Below are 26,872 nucleotides of genomic sequence, written 5' to 3'. Positions count from 1 at the left end.
ACATATACTTTGGTGGGTTTGGCCATTCCAGATTCCTTAAATCTTTTCAGAAGGAAGTTTGGCATTCTAATTCTCATAGATTCATTCAGGCATCATTCATCCAGTCTTCATGGAGGTGTGCCCATCAATGTGAGTTAGATACAGATCTTAGTTTTCTTCTTGTCTAGCTGGTATTGCTTTGAATGCAAACAACGGCCTTTTCAAGGACATGTATTTATTCTTAAAGGCAATAGAGGCTAAAAGAATAAGGAGAAAGGAAATATTTTCCTTTCTGCTCTTCCCCAGGTCAAGAGCATTTGTTTAATGGATTCCCTGCTGACCCCAAAACCATTCCCAAAACTCATTGCCTACTTTCCTTCACTCTAGAAAGGAAAAGCTAAATACTTTCTCAGTATTCCTCAAAGCTAGCCTTTGTCGTGAGGCTAAATTGGGATAGAGATATACCATCAGTTGTTGGCATTCTTGATAAAAGGGACAGATGTTGCTAATATCAACGTATCTATTTTTCAGGACTTGAATGTGGACATGATGAGGTGAGATCATCTTGTAATAGTTAGCAATAAATGAAGCAGATGGTAAAAATGAGCTTGGGTTCTTGTAACATAGTGACCAGCTCTGAACATCACTTACCATAGGCTTTTTTTGCTATGTGAGTGTGGTAAATTCTGGTTTAAGCATGCGTTAGTTGCTATAACTTGCAGTCCAAAAACATTTGTAACCCATAGAGGTAAATAGGCTATTTCTAGCCTGTTTCTTTATCTAAATCTAAATATACTCTTCATCTAAATAAGAATCTAACCTTAATCTAAATCTATATAATTCAAGAAGGGGTCCAAATTGAATGGGTCTTTTTTGTCTGCATATCTTGTTTTTCTCATGAGCCCACAAATAACAATTTGTGACTTTAAGTCAGATATCATCAATCTAAGGATGACTTGGTCCTTCCATCTTCATGGTAAAAACATAAACCTCATGTTGTATTTTCCAGATTTTATCACATTAAAAACTTCTAAGAATGTGACTTATTTTTAAGAGAAGTAGAAATATCCTTTTTCCCAACTTCTGGTTGGTCTAAGACCTAAACACTACCCTCAATTTAATATCAGAGCTTTTTAAGAATCTATTAAAATAACCTGCTATGTCATTAACATGTTTACTTTCAGACTCCTTTGCTATGATTAAGTATCTATAACAAATAAGATGGGCAGGATAATAAATCTTATGACCATATCCTCTATAAATGAAATTGTTTACATTGAGGTTATTAAATGCTAAATGAAAATGCGAAAGTACTTCCAAATTCACTTTATTGCAAAGCCTCCAAAATCCCTAGTGCTTTTCATCTTTAGGAATTAGGGAGATCTAAGTCTTTGACTAAAACCACCAAGTGAGCACTTCCATCTCAGTCTCTCCTTCCTTCTCCTTGCTTTTTCCCCCTCAAAGCCCGATTTATTTAATAGGTTGCACATGCTGTTAGCTGAGCCACTGTTCCCCCCCAAAGTCAACACTGCCAAGACACTCTGACTTTCAGTGTGTATCACCAGTTCCTGGCTTTGGTTTCATGGGATCTGAAGTGCTCTCACATGAAACCAGGAAGATCTGCAGTGCAGCACTGTGGAAAATGTGAAACATCAGGCATATGATGTGATTTTCAAATCTGGACTCTGTAACCGAAACTTGGCTTGTTTGCTGTCTGGCTGATAAGGATGGATGAGAGATGAAGACTTCGCTCTGCAGTCTCCATGGCAGCATCTGAGGGCTGATGTGAAAGGGGACATTTCAGATGAAAGTGCTGATTAAACTGGACATCTTTGGTTTACTACCTATTAGTAATCACTGCCAAAATGGAGCTGCCTGGACATCTAGTTGGGCCAGGAGCTGGAGGTAGGGAGAGGCAGGCACAGAGTGACCCTATCTCAGGCTCCCAACAGGTCCAGGCCCGGGAAAAGCGTGCATTGCATTCTCTCTGTGGCTGGGAAACAAGTGTCTGTCAGCGGTGCCTGTCTCTCTAGAGTGGGAAGGGGTGCTTCTACTGAAAAATGGCCTCATCCATCTTAAGCAAGCCTACTGTTTTTAGCCACTCACAACTGGTTTTTCTGAAGAAAAAAATAATATCACTTTTGGCCTTTCATGATGGTTAATATTGTGCAGAAAATTTCATTAGTTTGTCGTGTGTCTGCTTTGCTTCTGCAGAGGCAAGCTGTATCTGTCATGTCTGTTCAGGGTTTTCTGTCTCTTATTGATTACTCTTTACAGTCCCCATGAGGGAATTGAGGTCTGTAAGCACGAACTGGCAAGCTCGTGTATGTTTAGCTCATCTGAGCTCACTGTGCTTACTCCTGACATTCTTCATTTGCACAGTGACAATTATGTTTTGGTGGCACAACCATATTTAAGAGTATTATGGAAATCACTAATTTTGATTATCACCCTTAAAAAGAAATATATAATTTATAATACAACCTAGTACATCTTCTCAACCATTTTACATGTAATATACTCTGGTTTATTAAAAATATACTGGTCATGACCCCTAAATTTATTTTATTTCACTAGGGAGTTGCTACTTATAATTTTAAACACATTGGGATAGTATAATTAATTTCAAAGGGCAAATAGTTCTTTTGAATTAGATAATGTTTCTACCCTACTAAAAGTGATGGTGTCAATTTAAATGCTTTGGTACAAAAATTACCCATGCTGCAATAGAACCCCGTTCTCAGATGACCCCCAATGGGCCTCCTGGTATTCACATTCTTCACTAGTCCTTACCTCTTGAATATAGACCAGGCCCACTGACTTTGTACTAGTTGACAAAATTCAGGAAAAGCTATGCAATGCCATTTTTGTAATTGTTTTATCAACGACAATGGCTACCTTCTTACTCACACTGTGGTTACCATTTTCTTTCTGGCTTTTCTCACATGCTTTATATAATTAACTAAGCTGGACAAGTCATGAAGTGTCTTTGATCAATTATGGATCATGCCCCAGCTGAGCCTTCAGATGAGATCCCATAGTCCCAGCAAAACACTTGGTTGCAGTCTTGTATGAAATCCTGAGTCAGAGAATCCAAGCTAAATCATGTCTGGATTCCTTGACAACAGGAGCTATGAAATATGAGTGGGTGTTTTAAGCAAGTAAGTTTGGGGAACAATTTATTTTGCAGCAATAAAACTAATGGAGTATTTCTAATGAAATATTAGACTGGAGTTTGCACTCTTAGCTTTGAGAAAGTATCCCCTTGAAAAGAATGTATGGGTATCTCTCTTTGCTTTCATAGGCAGCACTAACTGAATCATTGAAAAGTCATTTTGAAACTTACTTCTGAAATTTAGTTACTAAATTTCCTTCAGCACAGAGAAGGCAGAAGACATTAGAGTAATCCATAATTTTCAAGTTAAGCATTATTTTATTGCAGGAACTCTTGAGAATATTTGGAGAAAGACCATGTTAAATTACTTGATTTGACAAAACAGGGTTTTCTGAACTGCACAAGATTAAGACACTTATGAATAACATAATTATCTGGAGCTGTATCAAGGTCCATGTTTCCAAACACTGGATCCCATGGGATTTAGTCCTTGGACATCTCTTTTCCATCTATATTCACTACCTGAGTGATCTCAGATAGTCTCTAAATATCATCCAAATGCTGATAAAAACCTAAAAATATGTCTCAAGTCTGGACTTTTTCCTTGAGTTCCGGATTTGTCTCTCCAACTGCCTACTCAACATCTACATTTGGATGTCTAATAAGCATCTCAAGCTTAACACAGCAGTCTTCAAATTCTCACCCCCTCCCACTCTCTCTCTCCTGTCTTAAAAAACTGAAAATCTAGCTTTTGATGCTTAAGCCAAAAAAAATCTTGGAGTCAGTTACCCTTGACGCCTATCTTTCACAACCTATATCGAATCCATTAGAAGTACCGTTGTTTTCTTCTTTAAAATAACTCAGGATCTGGCTGTTTCTCAGACCTCTGGTCCAAGTCTTTAACATTCTATGTGTGTGTGTGTGTGTGTGTGTGTGTGTGTGTGTGTGTATTTCTCTGACTGATATGAATAATTTTTTCTTCCAATATTTGAATGGATTACTCATTTAGTTCTCTCAGGTCTTTGCTCAAATACTGGGCTTCCTTGGTCATCCTTCTATAAATGGTAGTGGTCACCTGTCCACAGCTTCCGAAACTGTCCATATTTCTTCCTCATTGCAGTTTTCTCCATGTCATTTCCACTGCCATAGCATACACTGGAACACCATACACACCAGGCACTAGTTATTGTTTCCCAATACAATAGCATGAGCTCCCAAAGGGCAGGCTTTTTTGTCTGTATCCTCAGTGCTAGAATAGGACTGGGTTTAGACTAGGCATTATTCATTATTTACTGAATGAATGGATGAATGAATGAATGAATGAATGAAGTGCTCCTCAGCAGCATTTTCTTTGCTTTTCCACTCATCTTGCAGGTATTCATCTAGGATTCCTATGCACCAAAACTCGAGCAAATACAGCGTAGAGACTGGTCATGGAGAAGAGTTACCCATCATGTCTTTAATTGCAAATCACAATTGTGTGAAGTCTTATTTCCTTTAGGGCTGGCCTTTCAACTTCTGGTTTATACACTGGTGATAATTTAAGCAACAGCAGGAAAGAAAAATGTCTGAGATCTGGATGGTCTGAAAGAATTAGAAGAATTGAATTCAACAGAGATCTATCCCATGATTAACAAAAGCAGCATTTCTGCATGCAGCAGGCATGAATACACATGTCAGAAGTGAGTTAGTCAAAATAAGGAATAATAAGCCCTTGAGAAGTAGGTTTTTTAGACCTGACTCATCTTTAGATGTTGAAAAACCTCACGACACCCCTTCATTAGCATGTAGTGACGGCCTTCAGATATGTATGCACTTCTTTCTCTAGACAAGACTATTTATAAATAACACTAGATTTCATTAATATCAAAAGACATACCCAAATAACAGAAAGGAATGCTACAGAGAGAAGCCAGAAGCCATGGACACTGCTGCTCACATTCCTTACTGAAGGCATCATGCTTTAAAAGAGGAACAAAGGCTTGCTGAATTAGAGATGGACTGGCAATCAGAACTTAGAATTTCTTGGCATTTTGCTAGTTTGAGGCTTAACCTTCTGAATACTTGAATGTAATTACATGTGGTTTCATAAAAGAGTCACAAACAAAGCAAATCATTTAAGGAATGTCCTAAAAGACATATCATTCAGAGGAACCCTGCTTTAGTCCCTACAGACCTGAATATACCTTTAAAGCGACTTTTTCATGAATTGTTGAAATTTTCAATAGCACAAAAGGCAATAATCCTGGGAACTCAAATTTCTCCTGACTCATGGTATCCAAACTACTCAAAATGTTTCTTACCAATAATTCTCTTAAGTGCATGATTTCAAAGCAAAATCAGTTTTGAAACCATGCAAGCAGACCTCATTTACCAAGGAGTTTAAAAGAAAATAAGAGGAAACAGTGGGCATGGGGGTGGGAACATATTTTAGGAAAGATGTTTTAATGAGAGGAGGTACATAATACTGCAGTGTTTCATTTCTGTAATCACTGGAAAGAAGCTGATTTGGGTTTTTGGAAATGTATAGATTTTCCTTTCTGACATTTGCCTTATTCATAATACTGTCTTAATATATTAACACCTAGGTATTTATTTAGCACCTTCTATGTGCTATGCCAAGTGTTCAACATGGATTACTTCACTAATTCTTATAGCAGCTCTATGAGATTGAGACTGTTATAGGTGGTAAAGTGAAGTTATTAGCCTTGTCTACTTTCTAATTTGTGAAGCCAGACCATTTTCTGGTCTTTGTGACTGAGTCCCTGTTCATCCATCCATCCATCCATCCATTCCGTTCACGTGGAGTTTTGTTTACAAAATGCAGTTAACTTGACTGACCTCTTTTACCTGCTTACTCATGAATATCAAATAAATACAATGGCTGAAATGAACAGTTCCTATTTTTAAACACTCAGCTGAGTGGGAAACCATCAGCCCTAGTCAGCCTACCAACCTTCCCTGCCATCAGAGATAATGGCATTGAGTTACTGTTGGCATTTCTGCATACCCCTCCCTCTCAGGAGGATCTGGATGGAGTCAGCTCCATAAGATTCCACTATCTGGAAATAGTCTGTTGCCCATCTCTTAATGCATTTTTCTATGCCTTTAACCAAATGACACAGAATCCCAGAATGGAGTTGTTCTTCTTAAAAGGCCAGTGGATGGCTTTAATAAGTAGGGTTGGTACCAACATGTGTCAGGGGCCTTTATGGTTCAGACTTCTGAAGGATGAGATTAGATCCTTAAGGATTTATTCTAATACATTGCAACCCAAAGCACAGTTCTGTGGGTTCATGTCCCTTTTCCTTTCCCCAGAGACCATTTCCTTTCCAGTCTCTTTGTGGCCCTAAAGCTTTATTGACTGACTGTGAGCCTTAGAATAGAAGGCCAGGTGGGTGAGAGCTGGCTGATTTCCTGGCATAATATCTGAAGTCAGTAGCAGTAGTTCTATTTATGACCCATACTCACCCACAGATCAGGGCTTGCCAGCCTATCTGTGTGTATGTGGGTCTGTGTATGTTTGGGTGGGAGGAAGTAGTATTGACGGGAACCATAGTTGTCAAACCTACAGTTATTTTTTCAGGGAGAAAGTCTTCAGAAAGTGTATGCCTGCACACAAATCTCATTATAAGTAGTAATTCAGTTGACTATTGAATACCTGCTATGTGCCAGAGTGGTGATGGGAATCAAATTATAAGCAGAATAGTTTTTTGGTCTGCTGAGAGAGATAATCAGTAAAGGAAACCTGTGATTTTGTTTCACTCTGAGATGAATTCCATTTAAATGAGAGCATGTGTAGGGGAGCTGAGCCTGGTCAGGGCGCCCAGGACAGGTTTCTTGAAAAACTGTGGCTTGAGTTGAGATCTGAAGGAAGAGGACACAGGGCATAGAAGGGAATCTCTCCAGACCAGACTCCAGAGGAAATCAGGACGGGTGGCTGGACAGAGCATGGCGTGCTCTGTGGCTTCCTCTGTGACTACAGGGAAGTAGAAGGAAAGATGGCTGCTTCTGCCAGCCCCTCCTGGCCCACACCCTCTCCAGAGTTGTCATTTACATGATTTTTCTTTCCCCTCTGAAATTTCTACCACTTTGAGTGGTAGTTAGGAACAGCCAGTAAGAGCTCAATAATTCAGCAAAACCAATTTTAGCTCCTTAGAAAATTAGCTACTGGAAGTTTCAAGTCTCATATAGTTTTTATTTATTCCCAAGTGTCACAGCCAGCCAGCTAGAAGAAATGCTCCCACTTTAAAGTGGCAAGTCCCTGAATGCAGCACCCAGGCCCCAGTTTTCCCTCAGTAGCTCATGCTAGCTTGCAGTTCACTACAGAGAAGATGGGCTATTGCAACCCCCTGGGAGAAGTGATGGTCTGGTGAGGGGCCCACGTGCTGCTCAGCCTCTCTCCCTGTGACTGAGAGGGCTGCCAGGAGGCACACACACAATTCTTTGTGGTGACTCCCTCTGAGGTAGACTGCCTTGACGTGCCAGGTGGCAAAAGCACTTCTTAATTTGAGGAATTTGAAGGAACTATGCCAGGAAGCAAAATGTAAGCAGGTAAGAAAATGCAGCTTCTCTTCCCCATAGACGCCAGTGGGGAAGAGCCACCCTTCCAGTGCTAGTGTTTTTACACACCATGGCCTGGGATTGAAGGACACCCTCTCCCCTCATTCACAGGCTAGAGATGCTCGAGGATTAAAGGCTTGGCTGACAAAGGCAAGGGATTAGGCATTTCCTCAGGAATCCTTCTTTGAGCACTTAACAGCCAATCTGGTTTTATTTCCCAGTTATGGGGCTTAAATGCAATTCAAAAGTAAAGGCTGAAATCCCAGACTTCCGCTGATGGCTCCTATCACATCTGAGACATTAATTGTTTATGTGTACACTTAGATCCCACATCAGAAGGAGGAAGAGCATCTCCAAGGCAAGATATAGACCCTGCACCAAATATGGAGCCTGCCCCCCCCATGATTGCCTTTGTCCTCATTCTCGCTCAGCTAGTGTGACTACACTTCAAGAAGAGCCAGCCTTGGAGACCCCAAAGTGTGGGGAGCATAAGCTTAACTGATGGATTGCTGACAATGACATCCACACTCTTCAACTTCAGATAAACAACCACATGCATGGGATGCCAGGAGGGAGTCACTGCTGAGCCTTGCTCAAGGTAGGGTTAGAGGTGCTGACCTCCATACGGTCAAAAATCCGAGCATAGCTGTATTGTTGGGCCTCCATAGGATAGACTCTGCATATGGGACTTCAACCAACTGAAATCATGGTTGGTTGGACCCATGAATGCAGAAAGCTGAGCTAGAAAAAGAGCCACACCTCCCTGGGCCTGCACAGTTCAAATTCCTGTTGTTCAAGGGTCAGCAGCACAAGCTGCAAAAGCATCAGTGTTAAACGTCCTCATTTATTCTCAAGCTAGGGAAGAAGGCCACCATTTCTGCACCCTTGTGATTTGTGATCCACCCCCTCATTTACCTGGGCGGTGGTGCTGGGACGGAAGGAAGGCTCACAGCACAGGCAGTTGCCCCAACTTCTCTCCTCTCAGACTTCCAGAAAGACCTACACACCCTCTTGCCTCTATAGATTCGAACTGAAGCTCTCTGACAACCATTTCTAGTTTCCTCTTTTTTGGACAGAAACCCTTTGAACTCTCTTGTCTTGTTTAACAAGGTCTCCGCTGCCCTTTTAACTCCAATGCCTGTCCTTGGAGGAAATCTCTGCAGACTTCCTAATTCCAGCCACACCAAGCACAACTTGGCAGAGGCACTAAGAGAGGGCAGCAGGGCTGGGGCTGCACTCAGGGGCTGAGAAACCATCTTTCTGGGTTGCTGCTTTATCACAACAAGTAGGTGAGAATCTACTTCACAGGTTTTCAACCCAGGCTGCACATTAGCATTACCTGGGGAGCTTTTAAAAGCTGCTATTTACCTGAGCCCCAGTCTAGCCCCTTTAAATCAGAATATCTGTAGTTACAACTGGGAAAGATATTTTTAAATGTACTCTAGGTGATTTTAATGTGCAATCAGCGTTAAGAACCAATGATATACTCTCTCCCTATTCCACACCCTCTGTACTAAATCTGTTCAGACATAGGGGTTGATCTAACTCCACCACTCACTGACATCAGATGATAAAATAAGTAATAAATTTACCAATGTGAATGCCAGCCAGGAGAGACAGAAAGGTGGGAGGGAAGAAAGATTTGTACCCACAAGCCTCACCCTTTCTTAGCCAAGAGTACATAATTGAGATTCTGCTCTGATAGGCATTTATTTTACCCTGGAAATTTCCAGTGCGCTCCAAGCTCATGCATTCAGTTCTTCCCACAAACTCTTAGAAAATCAAACTTTAAAAATATCACCTCACTAGGACTAGCTTCCCCCTTTGCCCCCCACAATACATTTGAGTGGCATCTGCTTAGCCACTCAGGAGAAGGTCAGGAGTTGTCTCGGAAGTGGACATCTGGCTCTGCCCGCATGCTGAGTCTTGCTTACAGACTGCTTGGCCCTCCCAGGCTTTCCCAGGAGATGTCCAGCCCAGCCGGAGTCCCTGGAGGTGGTTCTTTCTCTGTCCTCTGTTAAGACATTTCTGCGAGTTCCCAGTCTTGTGAACATAGGGTGGTGACGGGCCCTTCTTCTAAATGGTATGAGGCACAGTGAGCAGCCTGTTTCATGTAGACAATGGACAGAATCAAGTAGGTTGCAGCTCGTGAAGTTTGCTTCCACTCAGACAACTGCCTATACATCCATAAATGTTAACTTTATTATTTTTCAATGTCTGCCTTTTTGTGCTCACCCCCACTCCCACGCCTTCTTGCTGGAGCAAATGGTTCCCATGAAACAGGATCATAGCAGATTAGATGAAGAAACGAGATTCTTGGGTTTAAAATTCCCCCAAATGTCTTGTATGAACCCAATTTATTTGGTCACATGTTTTCAGAGTGAGCTCACGAGAAATTGCCGAAAACTTCATCTCGAGTTTAGTAATGTGTTCACTCTGTGGAACATCCGTTTCAGATACAGCAGGGCATTTTCCTTCTCTGGCAATGCCGGTGCCAGGTCACAGCAATTATGGGCAAATGTCCGTTTCCAAGCCTGCCACTGTGGGTTAAATTGTACATGGTCTAAAATAACAACCAGGCGCCAGCTCTGCCCCTCGGGGTGTGAACCCACACGCAGGGGCATGGCTCAGCGGGGAGGGAGGGCGGCCTGCTGGGGCTTGACACTGGAAGAGCCTGGAGGCTGACATGCTGCAAGAGCGTAGTCCCCTGGGTCAGGGCCTAGCGCTCCACTTTGGCAAGTGTTCTCACTCAACACTGTCAGAAAGGACCTATCTTAGACTTTGAGAATGGACCACACGTGTCTTCTGTGGAGCTACCCTAACAAAGTGCCGCGGACAGGGTGGGGAAGCGGGTGGGAGTGTGGGAGAACAGAAAGGTACAGGCAGAACTGATTTCCTTTCACTTCCCTTTGTTGTATTCCATGGATGCTGCATTTTTTTTTTCAGTAGGAACCCCCCACTAGCAAAAGAATTATGACTCTCTGAAGGCTCAGATGATGGTATTTTTAACATTTTTAAATTAGGTTATGAATGCTTTTTAGACACAATGCAATTGTGCACTTAATAGACTACAGTGTAGTGTAATGTAACTCCTATATGCACCAGGAAAACAAAATCTTTGTTCAGCTTACTTTATTGTGATATTTGGTTCATTGTCGTGGTCTAGAACTGAACCCACAACAGCTCCTAGGTCTGCCTGTCGTCTTTCATGGTCATAAAGGCTAAAAGTCTACGATCTGTGGTGTAGTAACAGACATCCGAAAGGGTGTGTATCTGTGCCCCTAAATCATATACAATTGGGTTAGCCAACATTATAGGAATAAAAATAATATAATTTAGAAAAGAAAGAAGTCTGCCATCTAGGTGTTGAAGGGATGTTTCCTTCTGAGAACTTGAAGGAAAAATCTGTTCCAGGATGTCTCCTGGCTGAGGTGCCCATCTCCTCCCTGTGTCTCTCCACATTGTCTTTCCTTCGAGGGTACCCAAATTTCCCATTTCTATAAGAATACTGGTTATACCGGATTAGGATCCACCCTTATAACTTCATTTTAATTGATTATCTCTGGAATCAGTGGTCACATTCTGAGGTACTGGGAGGTTAAGACTAGCATATCTTTTTGGAAGAGAATGTGATTCAACTCATAGAAGATTGCAACTAAAATGGAGTCTAATAATGAAAACTAATATTCATAGCATTCATGCTCTGAATTCAATGTTGCTCTGAGGGCTCTACATTAGTAACTTAATTAATTCCGTTCTCACAACCCTATGAAGTGAGTACCATTATTACCCAAATTTTAGAATTGTGGAAGTGGAGTCATGGCAAGGTCATGTAACTTGCCCAAGGTCACATGGCTAGTAAGAGCAGAGCCAGAGCACAAAATCAGGTAGCCTGACTCCAAAAGTGATTCTGTCAAGTGCACATCTATATGGCCTTGCTATTGATGTGCTAATCAAAGGTGCTCGTCAAAGATACTATTTGTTTTGTTTTTAATTTCAAGAAGAACAGGTATATCCAAATCTCTTATATTCTAGGTCTGTCATCATGCTGTCCTGCTGAATCTTCCCTCCACATTTAAAAAATAATGCTAGCAGTGACTTTCAGCCCAAAACACCATCTAAGGAATCTTTTAAGGAGGGCATGAAGCTTATGGAAACTTTCTCCCCCTGACCAGCATGAACATATGTGGGGCAGCTTTGATGTGACTGATGGGATGGTTTTTGCTGATAGGGCCTGCTAATAATCCAGCTAGATGATGTCATTCTTGGCAGGACCCAGAAAGGGCAACAAGAGGCTAACAGCTCTCTTTTGCTGGTAAAGCCCTGTTAGGGTTCCTTGATTTCGCTGTTGCTGAGCAGATGAGATCAGAACTTGCTGTGTGCCCAGTTGTGCTAGCCTACCTCTGGGGTCTGGGAGTTTTTGTCAAGAAAACAGGTCACTAGCTGGTTTAGATAAATGTTTAGATAAATCCTTTAGAAAGGCTTACAGTGTCTTTGAAATTACAGCCTAGAATGAGATTTATAATAGATCTAGGAGAGAATTAATTCCTGGGGAGATTTTCTTCTGTGCTAGAATTGCCTCATCTCAAGGGGAGAGATTAAAGTTATTCTTATGCTGGTTCTCTCCTGATTTCAGATGGTGAAGAAAGGAATAGGAACAGGACTTGGGGAAAGCAAGAGGAAACTTCAGGGTACCTTTGATTCTAGAATTATAAAACAAATGCCATACTCTTTAATATAATACATCTGTTTTTCTTTTTTTTTTCTTACATTTTCCTTAAGCTAAGAACCCAGGGAATCTTCATATTTCCAAGTGGAGAGACACTAACCGATGGTTTTTCCCACCAAAACAGTCTGGTTCTGGTGGTGAGGGTCACATGTCAGAGGTCTGTTACATCCTCTGTAAACTGTACCTATGACACTTTGACCATTTAGGGCAATGCTTTTCCTGATATAAGCACTCCATGGAGACTTATCTGTGCTTACTTGGGGTGGGGGTGTCCCAAGAAATATACGCTTCCTTGAGGAAAATACATTCATTACAGAAATGTAGGGCCTAGACTGCCAGAATTCTTGACCATCATATTGCAAGCCGGACTTTTTTCAAAGGGTAAGTTTCTACTTCCTCAAAAAAGTGCATTATTTAACAACTTGCCTAGGAATGAAGGCCATTTCTACAATGGCAAATCACACTCCTTTTAGAATGATTGCACAATAAGGAACTTTTACATGGCTGGTGATATTCTTAGTGATTATTCTGAGAAATTCTACAAATAGGAGTATTTCTTGATTTATAGAATAGATGTTGCCTAGGAAGCTTGGAAATAGAGCAAATGTTGGTGCAGCAGATGATATTTTCCAGTTGACTTTTATGATCATCAGAGCTCTGTTGCCATGGAAAAAATCCATCAGTATGCTGAGCTGAAAACATTTAGAAGAAGGCTGATGGTTATTTCCAATTCCATAGAGAGCAACATTCATCAATTCCACAAATACCCAGGGAAATACTACGATGTGCCCATAGTGTTCTAGCAGCGAGCAAAATAGGCACAAATCCCTACTCTCATAGAACACACATTCTGGGAGGGGGAGACAGGCAATTAAAAAGATAAATAAAATATAGAGTGTGTCAGTGGTGATAGATGCTGTGGGGAAAACTACAGCAGGGAAGTGGGGGGAGCACTGAGGTAGAGGTGGGACTGGACTGGGATTGTGTCTCAGGAAGGTGACAGTCTAAGGAGGATCTAAAAGAAGGGAAGCAGTGAGTCAGCTGGATACTGAAGATGAGGAATCCAGGAAGAGAAACAGTGAGTGCAGAGGCTCTGAGACAAAAATCTGGGATCATCATGAAATAGTATAAAGGCCTCAGGGCTGGACTGTGGTGAGCAATGAGGGGAGTGGTGGGGAAAATATAAGAGGGGACCAGACACTAGGGTGCACATATTAAACACTATCTGGGCCTCCCCGGTGGCGCAGCGGTTGAGCGCTGGGTTGTGAAGCTGCCCGCGGCCTCTGCGGCGCCGGTTCGATCCCCAGCTGCTCCCCGGCCACCAGAGGAGGGTCCCGCATGGCGTGCAGACCTCTCCTGCCGCCTGCTGCTCCCCTCAGCAGTGTACTTCAGTCCTTCTGCCTGTTCTGCTCCCTGCTCTGGCTCTGGTGAATTCTCTCACCCTCCCGCGCTTCTGACTGTACCCAGTGCATGTAAAAACAAAACAAACAAAACAAAACAAATAAATAAATAAATAAAAACATGCCTCTATTAAAAATAAATAAATAAATAAACACTATCTGCTTCTCCCCTCCCCATTCCCCCAAGGTATCACTTTGCCTCAGGTCATTCACTTGCATAGTCATCCATAACCTACCAGTGTAGAGGTTCAGTTCCTATTTTAGGCCATTGCTGACTTCTCTGGCCACAGCCACTACTTATAACCCTTCCTGACAGCTGTAGCCCTGACTCCTTCCTCCGTCTCCTGACATCACCGTGTCAAATTACATCATTTTCTTTGTAAGATTTCACTTCCCGTGGAGATTCTTGCTCAATCAGGGTAAAAGCCTCATGTATGGCAGAATAAAATCTAGATAGCAAGCAGGCTTTTTTTTTTTTTAAGATTTATTTATTTATATAAGAACTGGGGTGCAGTCGGAGGTGAGGGAGGGTGAGAGACTTCACCAGAGAGAACGGGAAGCAGAACAGGCAGATGGACCGAACACACTGCTGAGGGGAGCAGTGGACAAGGAAGGAGAGGTCTGCCATGCCATGTGGGTATGTCCCTGGCTGGCCAGGAATCAAACCTGCGCTGCAGAGGCTGTGGACAGCTTCACAGTGCAGCGCTCAACCACTGCGCCACCCGGGAGGTCCAATAAGCAGGCATTTTGATAGAAGCATAAGTGATTTCTGGCTACTGGGCACTAGAAGGGCAGCATGCCATCCAGTCAGGACATGGAAGGAAAGTAAGCATGGAGAAATGTTCCAGAAACTCTTGTTCCAAGAGCAGATTAGGTCTGGGAAAGAAGCTTTGCAGCCTGATCTTCAAGTGAAGATGGGTAGAGGCGTGACCTTGTTAGGGAATTCCCCCTTGTCCAGGAATGGTGAGGAGGAAGAATGGGCGGTCTGCTGTCAGGGTGGTGGGACCGACCTGTCACATCCAGCTCCACCAACTCAACCAATGCTATCCCTTGGGTTGTATCCTCCTGGGTAGACTTAAGGGAAGCCGCAGAGAGCTGATTTCTAGCCCTGACTCTGAAGCTCTTCTTAGAGCCTTTGGCAAACTTCTACTTATGTTTCCTTTCATTTTGTAAAAGGTGGTTGCTTAATAAGTGCTCACAAAGATCTTTCAGATGAATGCTGCGATGCTGTTTTTTCCATGGGGTCACCAGAAACTGTTTGCTGATGATGAGGTTGTAGGAAAGGCTGGGTGATTTTGGAAAATCGGGGGTAGGAGGCCTGGGAGAGGGTTTTTGTGTTACTTTGTCATCTCTGTTTTAGCAGAGTCTTGATCAGGTAATTCTTCAATATATCTTTCTTTGTATCTCATTCCATGAAGAAAAGAAATATGGGCAAGAGATTTAAACAATGGTAGAAAATGAAGTTCCCTTCTCTTCTCCTCTATCTCTCCCTCCTTCTCCTCCCCACTAATTAACATTTGCAGCCAGGTAACATTGGCCTGTTCTTGAACAGGTGCCTCAGGTCTCTAACCCACCTATCTTTGTCAGCTTCCAAGTCTGACATCCCCATTTTAAGGCTGAATGATCCAGGTACTCAGACTACTGAAATTATCTTGTCCCATTTTATAAATAGTGCCCCCCTATTACTCAAAAAGCATAATCAAGCAAAAGCAATCCAGAATGATTGAAAGGCAAACCTATAACTGGAAAAAGTAAGGGTACCCTCCTTAAATAACCCTTTTGAAATCTCTTGAGCTTATAAATAGTGACTAATTTAATACCATAAAAATAAACTGGCACTGAGTCAGATCATTTGTGTCTGTTTGTAGGAAGATGAATTGCATACTACATCCAGCCAAATACTGTAGCCTAAATATTGGCCTTATTAGAACTGTTGAGCTGAATTTTTCAGAACACAATTCATAACATCCCTCCCTCTGCTTCTTTCACTGCATATAACATGCCTTCTTTTTTTGTTCTTAAACTCCAGACAGGAGCCCCCAGAGTGACCTAACCCTCTTTGATATATGCAGTTTTCTGATTTATGGAAGGCATGAAAGATTATTGTACTCTATCTAAATGAAGGTCCTCTCTGTGAAAACCCCACAAAGACCACAAACATGGACACTTTGCTGTAGCCAGACCTCCTGGCCTTTTGAAAAGAGCTATTCAGCATGCGGCCTGCTGCCGGGGCACACCTTGAACTCAGTGGGCTTGTTTTTGCTAGGAAACTTTTATGAATTAGGGGACTTCTTTGGGTTCTGTGTGAGGGGTCACTGTAAATGTTTGCCCAGCCTGTGTACAGTGAACATTTACAAACTCTTAGAACTGAGCACAGGGGACTGAGCAAAGAGAGTCCGGGGAGCAAAGCAGCAAGATACTGTTGGCAGCTCTGGGACTGCTAAACTGTGGTGTTAACGCTCAGCTGATGTGTGCTCACACAGGGAATGTGAGAGCCAGACTGGGTCTGTAGCTTGACCAAGACTGGAGTCATGGCAAATAAAGTTCTGGGCAGAGACCTCATGAGATGGGTTTCTGTGGATGAAATGTTTAACTGTCATCGATGACTTCTGCCTTCATGCAAGAGAAGGGGGATGAGAATTTCCTCCCTGGTCTTTATTGTCTCTGCGTTTCCCTGCTGATGCTGGAGAATAGAGGAAAAGAAAGCAGTAGGGGCAATGGTTCAGAGCTCACGCTGTGAGTCTGGCAAGACAAGTGCTTTCTCCCACACCCCCCATGGCTTAATGAGCTTTCGTGGTCACGGGCAAAGGATGTTCCTGGCCTTCCTGGGCCAGAGCCTAGATCCACGTTGAACAAAGGGACTGAATTTTTTTTTTCTTTTATAAAAGTAACAGAAATTTGTTTTTTTCCATGGGCTATAGAATGGAGAAGAACGTTCTCTGGAGAATGTTCTCAGGAGAGAGCAAGCAGCTTTAGGACAAGGAGACTGAGCTTAAAAACAGAATGATTCACAAGAAGTCCCTTGTTAAGTATTTGACTCTCTTCTTTTTCTCAACAGTTTTCTACATTTAATTTTTTTCTCCCCTCCCCCGCCCCCACCAACTTTGGTACATGTCTGCTTTTCAGGAGACCTTATTGAGTTGTGTCTTAAGGAATGAAGGGAGAGTAGCAGTGTCTTGAATTAGTAGAAATGGTAGTGAATGAGTACAGTCATGACAGGAGCTAAGAAGGATGCCTGGGAGCTGGGGAGACAGAACATCAGGCCATTCTCAGTACTGAATGGCACATTAACCCCTTTCTAGAAAGGAACCAGAGAAAAGAAGGAAAGGAAATTATTGTGGATCTGGGCTGTTAATAGTATGCTAGATGAGGAAACCACCCATTTATCTGAATGTTAAGGGTGTGCTCTCAGGAGACTAAAAGACTTGGGTATTATCCAGAAAGCAGGTGCTTGGCTTGCATTATCAGTGTATGTCTGGTGATTACTATCAGTGCTGCTTCTTCTCGGTGGCACTGACCTTCCTTTAAGCATATGAACCCCAGAACAAGAAGACAAGACCATTTGTGTTGTGACTTAGCCAGGACACAATCTTATCAGTAAAAGGCCACCAGCCTCTTTGTTTATGAGGATTGGTTTGATGGGACCCACAGTGAGGATGACAACGAGTAGGAGAACACTGTGTTTGGCCCAATCAAATAAATCTCCAAGGCCATAATGAACAAAACCATGTAGGTCTCTAGACAGCTCTTATAGATGTTTTCTGAACTGGCTGGAGGTGGGAGAGGTCTTTGAACACTAAAACAAAGACCATGGGCTAGATTGGGGCTATGAACCGGACCCTGTCCCCAAATGACAACCTTCACATCTCTATGTCACACTCTAGGCTCTAGATGAAGATTTGCTTGGGGTGGAAAAAAACATATACTGTGTTCTTTTTTCAGCAACAAGTCCTATTTGCTTGAAAAGATACAGTTTCCCCAACTCTTGAGACTACACTACAGTAGGGTACAGTTGACCCTAAGGACACATTTTCCAGAAATGATTCCCTTTAGTGACACGTGACCATACCTGCTTGAGTTAAAATGCACACACCTATAAACTTCAGATTCCTTTAAAGTACAGACGCGCACTGGCAAAGGTCTTCTCCTTTTCTTTTGGTCATTTATTTCTTAAACATGTCAATAAAATAAAGTAGTGCCATTCCTTGGAGAAGCAAAAGAAGCTTATCCTGAGAGCTTAATGTGTCTGGTCAATACTCAAGTTGGCAATATTGTAAATTTACTTGAAAATTGGTTTTCTCTTTCCTGAATTTTCTGTAGTGATAGTGTTAAAATTGGACCACTCAATATAGTTACCCTTTCAAATATCTCCAGAGAAGAGCCACCCACTTTCCTTTTAATAATTATTTGATGAAAACTTAGAGGAGACATGTCTCCTAGGAAAGTTCCAGAACCACCTGTGATGAGAGGTTGGCACCAGCAGGGCCCTGTTGTATCACACCCTGCTCCAATCACCCTGCTTATACATTAACATGTGTTTACACAAAATATGACACAAAATGGTTGTCACCTGGGACATGACAATCTCTGGCTGTAGGCAGTACATTTTGTTAGCAGTTTGTAGCTGTAACTAAAGACATTCCACCCAAATGTGAACTTTTCTTAATTTCTCTCACATTCAATGTCTTATCTATCAGCAGTCTCTATAGTCTTTGCCTTCAAAACAGTCCACATTGGGCATCCCTGGTAACCTAGGAGTTAAGTCTCAGTGCTATCATTTCCTCTATGACCTGAGTTTGATCCCAGGCCAGGGAGCTGACCCACACATGGCATAGTAGGCCTTTCCTGTCTCGCCCGCTGCTCCCCTCAGCAGTGTATTTCAGTAGATCTGCCTGTTCTTCTCCCCACTCTGTATCTGGTGAATCCTCTCACGCCTTGCATCTCTGGCCTACATCTTAGTTCTTCTATGCAAAAAAAAAAAAAGAAAAAGAAAGAAAACAAAACAAAACAAAGAACATTCTCCATCATGTCACTGCTGACTGATTTTTATAAAAACCTTCCTGCTTTCACCCTTGCCCCTAGTCTCCTTCAGTTGATTCTCCAAAAGAAGCCAGAATAAACTTTGAAAATAGACAATGCTGGGCCTCCCTGGTGGTGCAAGGGGTTAAGATGCAACCTGTGACGTTGTCCGCAGCCACTGCAGCATAAGTTCGATCCCAGGCCAGGGAGCAACCCACATGGCACAGCAGACCTCTCCTGACTTGCCTGCTTCTCTCCTCAGCAGTGTACTTCCGTCATCTGCCTGTTCTGTCCTCCACTCTGTCTCTGATGAATCCTCTCACCCAGACAACTCTGGCCTGTGCCCCAGCTCTTGTGTGCATAAATAAATAAATCTCAAAAAAAAATAACAAAAAACAAAAGACAATGTCACTCTCTGCTCAAAACCCACTAATAGCTTCCCATCTTATTCTGAATAAAACCCCAAATCTTATAAGCCTAGCTAACTCTTTACCTTGTCTCTTAGTGTTCTAGTACCATCAGCTTCCTTCCTTCTGTCCTGCCTTCCTTATAAACAAATCTATGCTCCAGGGCATTTACACTTGTCATGATCTCTCATTAGAACGCACTCCTCTAACTACCGTCTGGCTTATCTTATAGTGGTGTCTGATGCATGCCATCTTGTCATCCAGACCTTTGATACTCCATCACTTCCTACCCATCCATTCTTTATATTATTTCTCATCTCTTGACATGTGACATATGAATTTGTTCATTTGTTTATTGTCCACCTTTCTGTGTGAGCAGGGACTTCTTTTGTCTGCTTTAGTACCCCGATGCCTACAACAATTCCTGGCACAGAAGGGGAGCTCACTAAATGTTGAATAGAAGGATGAATTCCCGAGTCCTAAAACTCTGTACCATCAGAGCCTATAAAGCTGTAAATGACGAAAGGGATGTTAAGAAGAAGAAATCAAGATGGTCAAGGGTTTTAGTAAATAAGCAAGCGTAGAAGAAACATTAAAAAATTAAGGAAAAAGAAAATAAGCGGAAAGTGATCCTGGATTGCACTCACCCCTTCGCTGAACCAAAGCCAGGCCACATTTGTTCCCTTCAGTTGCTGAAATCTGGTTCTTGTCACAAACCAACCTAGACATCTATTTTGATACCATATTATATGTCTTTTGGCATAAAGACCACTTATATCACGTACCAGATTTATTGAAATTATGGAAAGCAGTGTGAAATGCCTCCTGCCATATGGGAAAAGAGGTGAAAAAGCTGACACTTGGCTTTTAGCCAATTTCTCAAAAGTTTAGAGTTTCAGACCTTTTCCTCCTCCTGGGTGTGGTGGCTCTGTTATCAAACTTCTAGTCTCTGAGTTGCTGTAAAGACACGTCTGTGTATCTGGTGGTATTTTAATATTCAAAGAACCGTAATCTGATGTGTATGAAAATGGACATTTTGGCCCAGCTGTTACAGGAAGAACTGACATGTCTTTCTTTGCCCTGCTAATTGTCTGTCTTCCATATTTCACTTTATTTAGATTTGGTGAGCCAGAAATAGACTTGGGAGGACTGACTCATCTGATACATAAGATACTGAGCAGACCCGTGTACCAAGGCCAGACCAGCTTAGGGAGTACCTGTGACACTCGCTGTCACCACCACCCCCCTGGGGAGCCTCACAACTGCTCTAAGCCTCACTGCCTGCTCTGCTACCATCATATTTTGTAGGAACTTCTCACCTGGTCTGCCAGTTTCTTGGCTGTCTATGGAGATCTAATACACCTCCCATATGAGGTTGGAAGCTAAGATGAGATGGCCCATCAAGGTGCTTTAGCATTGTGCTGGTGCAGAAGTACTCGCAAAAGTTTTCCTGGGGATTATGATCACTTTTTATCATGATTTTAGATCATGGTTCCATGGGCCTCTTCTGTTGGGGGTTCCAGATCTTTCCTCTAGATGCAGTTGTTTGCTAATACCTATTTTGGACTTAAGTGAGTCTCTTTGGCCAGAGAAGGAGTCATTCTGAACTACACATTATGCATGTTTTTATTTGATGATTGCACCTAATGCCTGCCTCGTATTCCATAAGGATGTTGTGGAAATATTTCCCAATGCTGTCCAATTGCCCTGTAGTACACAAACACAGCTTTTGTTGCCACCAAATCCAAAACATCTTTATTTTCAATTTGTCTTGCAAATACTGTCATGAGGTCAGATCAACAGAAAACAACAGCTGCTTCTCAAAACCCGCATTATCTCAATTTCAACCCTCCTCACCCCTCAATTCCACTTACATTTCCTACATGGACCAAACCCTCTGAAGTCTGTGTGTGTGTGTGTGTGTGTGTGAAAGAGCAAGCGAGCAAGAGAGAGAGAGCGAGCGAGAGAGAGATTAATGCTACCAAGGAAAATAACTTAATGAATAAATTTTATCTTTTGAAAGGAATTTCATTTTTCATTTCAATTGTCCTGACCTAACATTAGACCATCACCCAAAACTCATCACCTACATTTCCATAACACCAGGCAAAGTTTTAGCCATTTTCTTCAGCGATGGCCACCTCTGATAACTTAAATTTGAAAAAGTTCATAGGACCGGAGCAGCCTGGGACTCTGACTCTAGCCCTCACCCTTCAAAGGACGTGGAAAGGAAGTATATTTTTATCTGTTCTGTTTATCCCTGTTTTATCTGTTCTGTTCTCTGCTTGTTCAGCACCCATGGTGTGAAAGCTCACAAGGTTTGCACCCATGTTGGGAGCACCTACGTGTGCTCCCCAGAGACTCTTAGCCTCGGCCCATTACAATCGGCTTGCTAAGGCTTCCAACACATGGTTTTGATTCCTTTGCTTATCTATCCTCAGATGGTGTTTTACGTTTGTTTACTCTCTGGCAGATACTTGTGGTGATCCTCTGTTTGCAGAGGTAACTGTGTTCACAAGGAAAATGCTCTTGTTAGCATGAAACAGAGTCTGTAATTTTCCAGAAAAGAATTTTGTTAATCTCCAGACAAATGTTACAGGTAATTGGGACCATATACTCATTGCTGAACTAAACTATTGCTAAACTTGACTATAGTTTGCAGAAGGTAATCGTTTGTGAAGAACAATGCAGTTTTGTCTCATTGGTACAGAGAGTACTAACGAGTGATAGATTTTCATTTTATTGGTTTTGTCAGATTAGTCTAAGACTTCACTTCCAAAATATTCATCATAACTAGTTTTGATAAAATGATGTTAAAAATGAATTTCAGATTTCTTGCCATCAAGTGACTGAACATATGTCAAGCTCTTCTTGATGACTCAGTCATCACCATGAATGTGGACAATTTTACTGTTCTGTGGATAAGCAATGGCATCAGGGACTGTTGCATTATAAGCTGTGCTGGGGAAATTCCTACATAAATGTCTCAGGCCTCAGATTTATGGAGCCCTTGTAATTTTTCCTTTCCTTCTCTGGATGTCATACCTTTACTACTTGTTGCTTTGCTTTATTTTTTAAAAATTTTTTAAAGATTTATTTATTTATGCATACAAGAGCTGGGGTACAAGCCAGAGGTGCGGGGGTGAGAGGATTCGCCAGAGACAGAGTGGGGAACAGAACAGGCAGATTGACCGAAGTACACTGCTGAGGGGAGCAGCAGGTGAGTCAGGAGAGGTCTGCTGTGCCATGTGGGTTGCTCCCTGGCTGGCTGGGGATTGAACTCGTGCTGCAGAGGCTGTGGATAGCTTCATAGGTTGTGTCTTAACCCATTGCGCCACCAGGGAGGCCCTTGTTGTCTTGCTTTATTTATTTCTAGAAATCATCCTTCTCTCACCCTTTTATTCAAGGACCATTCTGAGCATTCACTATGTACCAGGCTCGCTTCCAGAAGCAGAGGGTACAGTTCAGTAGAGATCACAGGGCAAGGGCCTGGCCGCATCGAACAGGCCTACAGGTGGGAGTGGCAAAGAGCAAACAAGGCCACAGCATACAAGGTAGTTCTAGTTTGCTTTAGTCTAGGAGAGTTATACATAAATTAAGAAGAAGAGTATCCAATAATGCTGCATGCTCAGAGTCCAGTTCTGTTACCTCTGAGTAATTCCCAAGCAATGAGATTGTTGACCTCATGGCTCTCTGAAAATGTGGAGCCCCAATATTCTCATAAAATACTAAGCATAATATTGAAAATGACACAATGCCATGAAAAAGAGGTTTCTAATATTCTACCAAAGGACCCTTTGCCTGTGACTTAAAATTGAGGACAAATGGCCTCTAAGAGTCTAGAATTCCAAAATTGTGTCTCTGGGCCTGATTTGTTTTCATCTGTAGATTTTGTGTGACTCGTTGCCAATTTCCCTCTTCATGTGGATGTCTTGTGGCATCTGAAATTTAAATTTGATTCTGTCCCTCCCCATTGCCTCTACCCTGGGGTCTTATCTAGTTGTCCCCATCTTGGCAAACAATACCATCCTCTTTCCTAAGGCAAGGAATTAGTCTCAATTTTTCTCCCTTATACAATACCTCACTCCCTCAAGTCTTACATTACATCCAATACATCAAGTAACCCTGGGGATATTTTTCACAAAAAATAGATCTCGGCATTTTGCAGCAGGGACCTTTCTTGCTGGAGACTGTGTGAACCCAGCAGAAGGCTCACCAAGGAGACAGAGGTAAACTGGGAGGCTTGCCGATGCCGGGCGCCTTCTAGCCTACAGTTCCAGCCCAGAGGGTAGCAGCACCCACCACTGGGGCAGACCGGGCGTGCAGGGGAGCACGTTCCCGCATCGCCATTTTGCAGCAGGGACCTTTCTTTGCTGGAGACTTGTGAACCCAGCAGAAGTTCCCCAGAGGAGCCAGTGGTGAGCTGGGAAGGTCGCCCAAGATGCCGGCCAGTACCAGCAACACAGTGTCACAAGGAATACGGCGAATTAGAAAACAGGCAGTAGGGAGTAGAAAAACCACATGCAACCCAGCAACTCCTCAGCAAAAAAGCACACCGCAAAAAGAAAACCATCTACCAGATTGCAACGACAGTAACTTGGAAGAACTTCTGAGCCTTCCAGATAGAGAATTTAAAATTGCTGTGATTAAAAACTGACAGAAGTCATAAAGGAAAACAATGATAAGGGGAAAATAATTAATGACCAGAAGAATGAAATTGAGTCCCTAAAGAGGGAAGTAAAAGAAATGCAGGAGATCAAAGAATTAATGGAGACGCTAAAGAACTCTGGGAAAAGCAATGAAAGCAGAATAGATGAAATGGAAGAACGAATAAGTACTCTTGAAGACACAGAAATAAAAAGAACTAAAACAGAAAAGGAAGGAGAAGTACGAAGGAAAAAGACCGAAGAAAGACTTCAGGAACTATCTGACTCCATGAGGAAAGGAAATATAAGAGTTATAGGAATCCCAGAAGGAGAGGAGAGAGATGTAGGAACAGAGAAAATATTCATGGATATAATTGAAGAGAACTTCCCAAACGCGAAGAAGGAGCTGAAAATTGATATACAAGAAGCAAGAAGAACACCAAACTTCCATGACGAAAGGAAAAATACAGCAAGACACATAATAGTAAAGCTCCCAAGAATCCAAGACAAGGAAAAAATAATGAAACTAACAAGAGGGAAGAAACAGATAACATTCAAAGGGAAACCAATCAGACTGACATCAGACTTCTCTGAAGAAACACTACGGGCAAGGAGAGAGTGGAAGGACATAGTCAACAGACTCCAAGAAAACAGATGCCAACCAAGAATACTCTATCCCGCAAAGCTCTCCTTCCTCTTTGAAGAAAGAATAAGGACCTTCCCAGACAAACAGAAACTCTGGAATTTTATTACGACTAAACCCCCACTCCAAAAAATACTACAAGGAGTCCTAAAGCCAGAACCTCAGAGGGACGAATAACAACAAAAGAAGGCCAAAGAAAGTTATTAAAAGAATAAATAAATAAAATCAAAGGAAAGACAAACACAATGGCAAATACAGATGCTAACATATCAATACTAACTCTAAATGTAAATGGACTAAACTCTTCAATAAAAAGACACAGAGTTGTAGGCTGGATTAAGAAACAAAACCCAACCTTTTGCTGTCTCCAGGAAACACATTTAGCTGCAAAAGATAAAAATAGACTCAAAGTTAAAGGATGGAAAACAATTCTACAAGCAAATGGACCAAAAAAGAAGGCAGGAACAGCTATACTCATATCAGATAAAACAGATTTCAAACTTAAAAAGATAAAAAGAGACCCCAGTGGTCATTACATTATGATCAAGGGGACAATACTTCAAGAAGAAATAACACTCATTAACATATATTCACCAAACGAAGGAGCACCAAAATATATCAGACAACTATTGGCATCTCTGAAAACAGACATCAGAGAAAACACATACGTAGTGGGAGACTTCAACACACCACTATCAACAATGGATAGATCAACAAGACAAAAAATAAGTAAAGACACTAAAGCTCTAAATAAGGATCTAGAGTGCTTGGGCTTAACAGACATATATAGAACACTAAACCCAAAAAAATCTGAGTATACATTTTTCTCAAGCGCACACGGATCATTCTCTAGGATCGATCATATACTGGGGCACAAAACAAACATCAACAGATACACCAAGATTGAAATCATACCAACCATCTTTTCTGACCATGAAGGCATCAAACTAGAAATAAACCATAAAAAGAAGGCAACTTACTCTCCTACCTCGTGGAGATTGAAACCCACACTACTGGAAGTCCACTGGACTAACGAGGAGATCAAAGAAGAAATTAAAAAATTCTTTGAATTGAATGACAAGGAGGACACCAATTTCCTAAATGTATGGGATGCAGCAAAAGCAGTAATAAGAGGAAAATATATAGCAATAGATGCTCACATCAAGAAACAAGAAAGAACTCAAAGAAACAACCTAATCTCGAAGCTCAAAGATCTAGAAAAAGAACAACAAAAAAACCCCAAAACCAGTAGAAGAGAAGAAATAATAAAAACAAAGCAGAAATAAATGAAATCGAAACTAAAAAAACAATCCAAAAGATCAATGAAACCAAGAGCTGGTTCTTTGAAAAAATAAATAAAATAGATAAACCCCTAGCCAGGCTCACAAGGGCAAAAAGGGAGAAAGCACAAATAAATAGGATAATAAATGAAAGAGGAGAAATCACAACGGACACAGCAGAAATCAAAAGAATAATTAATAACTACTATGAACAGTTATATGGAAACAAGTTCAACAATCTAGAGGAGATGGACAAATTCCTACAACTCTACAATCACCCAAAGCTAGATAAAGAAGAAATAGAGCACCTAAACAGACCAATTACAATTAGCAAAATTGAAATGGTAATCAAAAACCTCCCCAAAAACAAAATCCCAGGACCTGATGGATTTACAAATGAATTCTACCAAACATTCAGAGACGAATTGGTGCCTATCCTTCACAAACTCTTCCAAAAAATTGAGAAGGAAGGTATAATACCTAACACGTTCTATGAAGCCAACATTACACTAATACCAAAACCGAACAAGGACAACACAAAAAAAGAAAACTATAGGCCAATCTCCCTAATGAACACTGATGCAAAAATCCTCAATAAAATTTTAGCTATCAGAATCCAACAGTGTATCCATAAGATAATTCACCACGACCAAGTAGGATTCATTCCAGGGACACAAGGATGGTTCAACATCCGAAAATCAATCAACGTTATCCAACACATCAACAAAAAGAAATATAAAAACCACATGATAATATCAATAGATGCCGAGAAAGCTTTCGACAAAGTGCAACACCCATTCATGATAAAAGCCCTTGAAATTCTTGGGATATGAGGAACATACCTCAACATCATAAAGGCCATATACGACAAGCCAACAGCCAGTATCATTCTCAATGGTGAAAAGCTGAAAGCATTTCCATTAAGATCTGGAACAAGACAAGGATGTCCACTCTCACCAATGCTTTTCAATATAATACTGAAAGTCCTAGCCAGAGCAATAAGACAAGAGAAACACATACAACGAATCCAAATAGGAAAAGAAGAAGTCAAACTATCACTATTTGCAGATGATATGATAATATACATAGAG

General features: G+C 41.7%; 1 pseudogene; it reads right to left on the bottom strand.

Moving 5' to 3' along the window:
• Positions 1-17,274: 17,274 nt before the first annotated feature.
• The window catches only part of LOC119260419 (uracil-DNA glycosylase-like), a 30,131-nt pseudogene continuing 20,533 nt past the window's right edge, over positions 17,275-26,872 (bottom strand).

This window comes from Talpa occidentalis, unplaced genomic scaffold, assembly GCF_014898055.3.
Source record: "Talpa occidentalis isolate TD23 unplaced genomic scaffold, MPIMG_talOcc4v2.1 talOcc4.6, whole genome shotgun sequence".
NCBI lineage: Eukaryota > Metazoa > Chordata > Mammalia > Eulipotyphla > Talpidae > Talpa > Talpa occidentalis.
The sequence above is the reverse complement of the archived record's forward strand: the minus strand, read 5'-3'. Positions and strand labels throughout refer to the sequence as shown.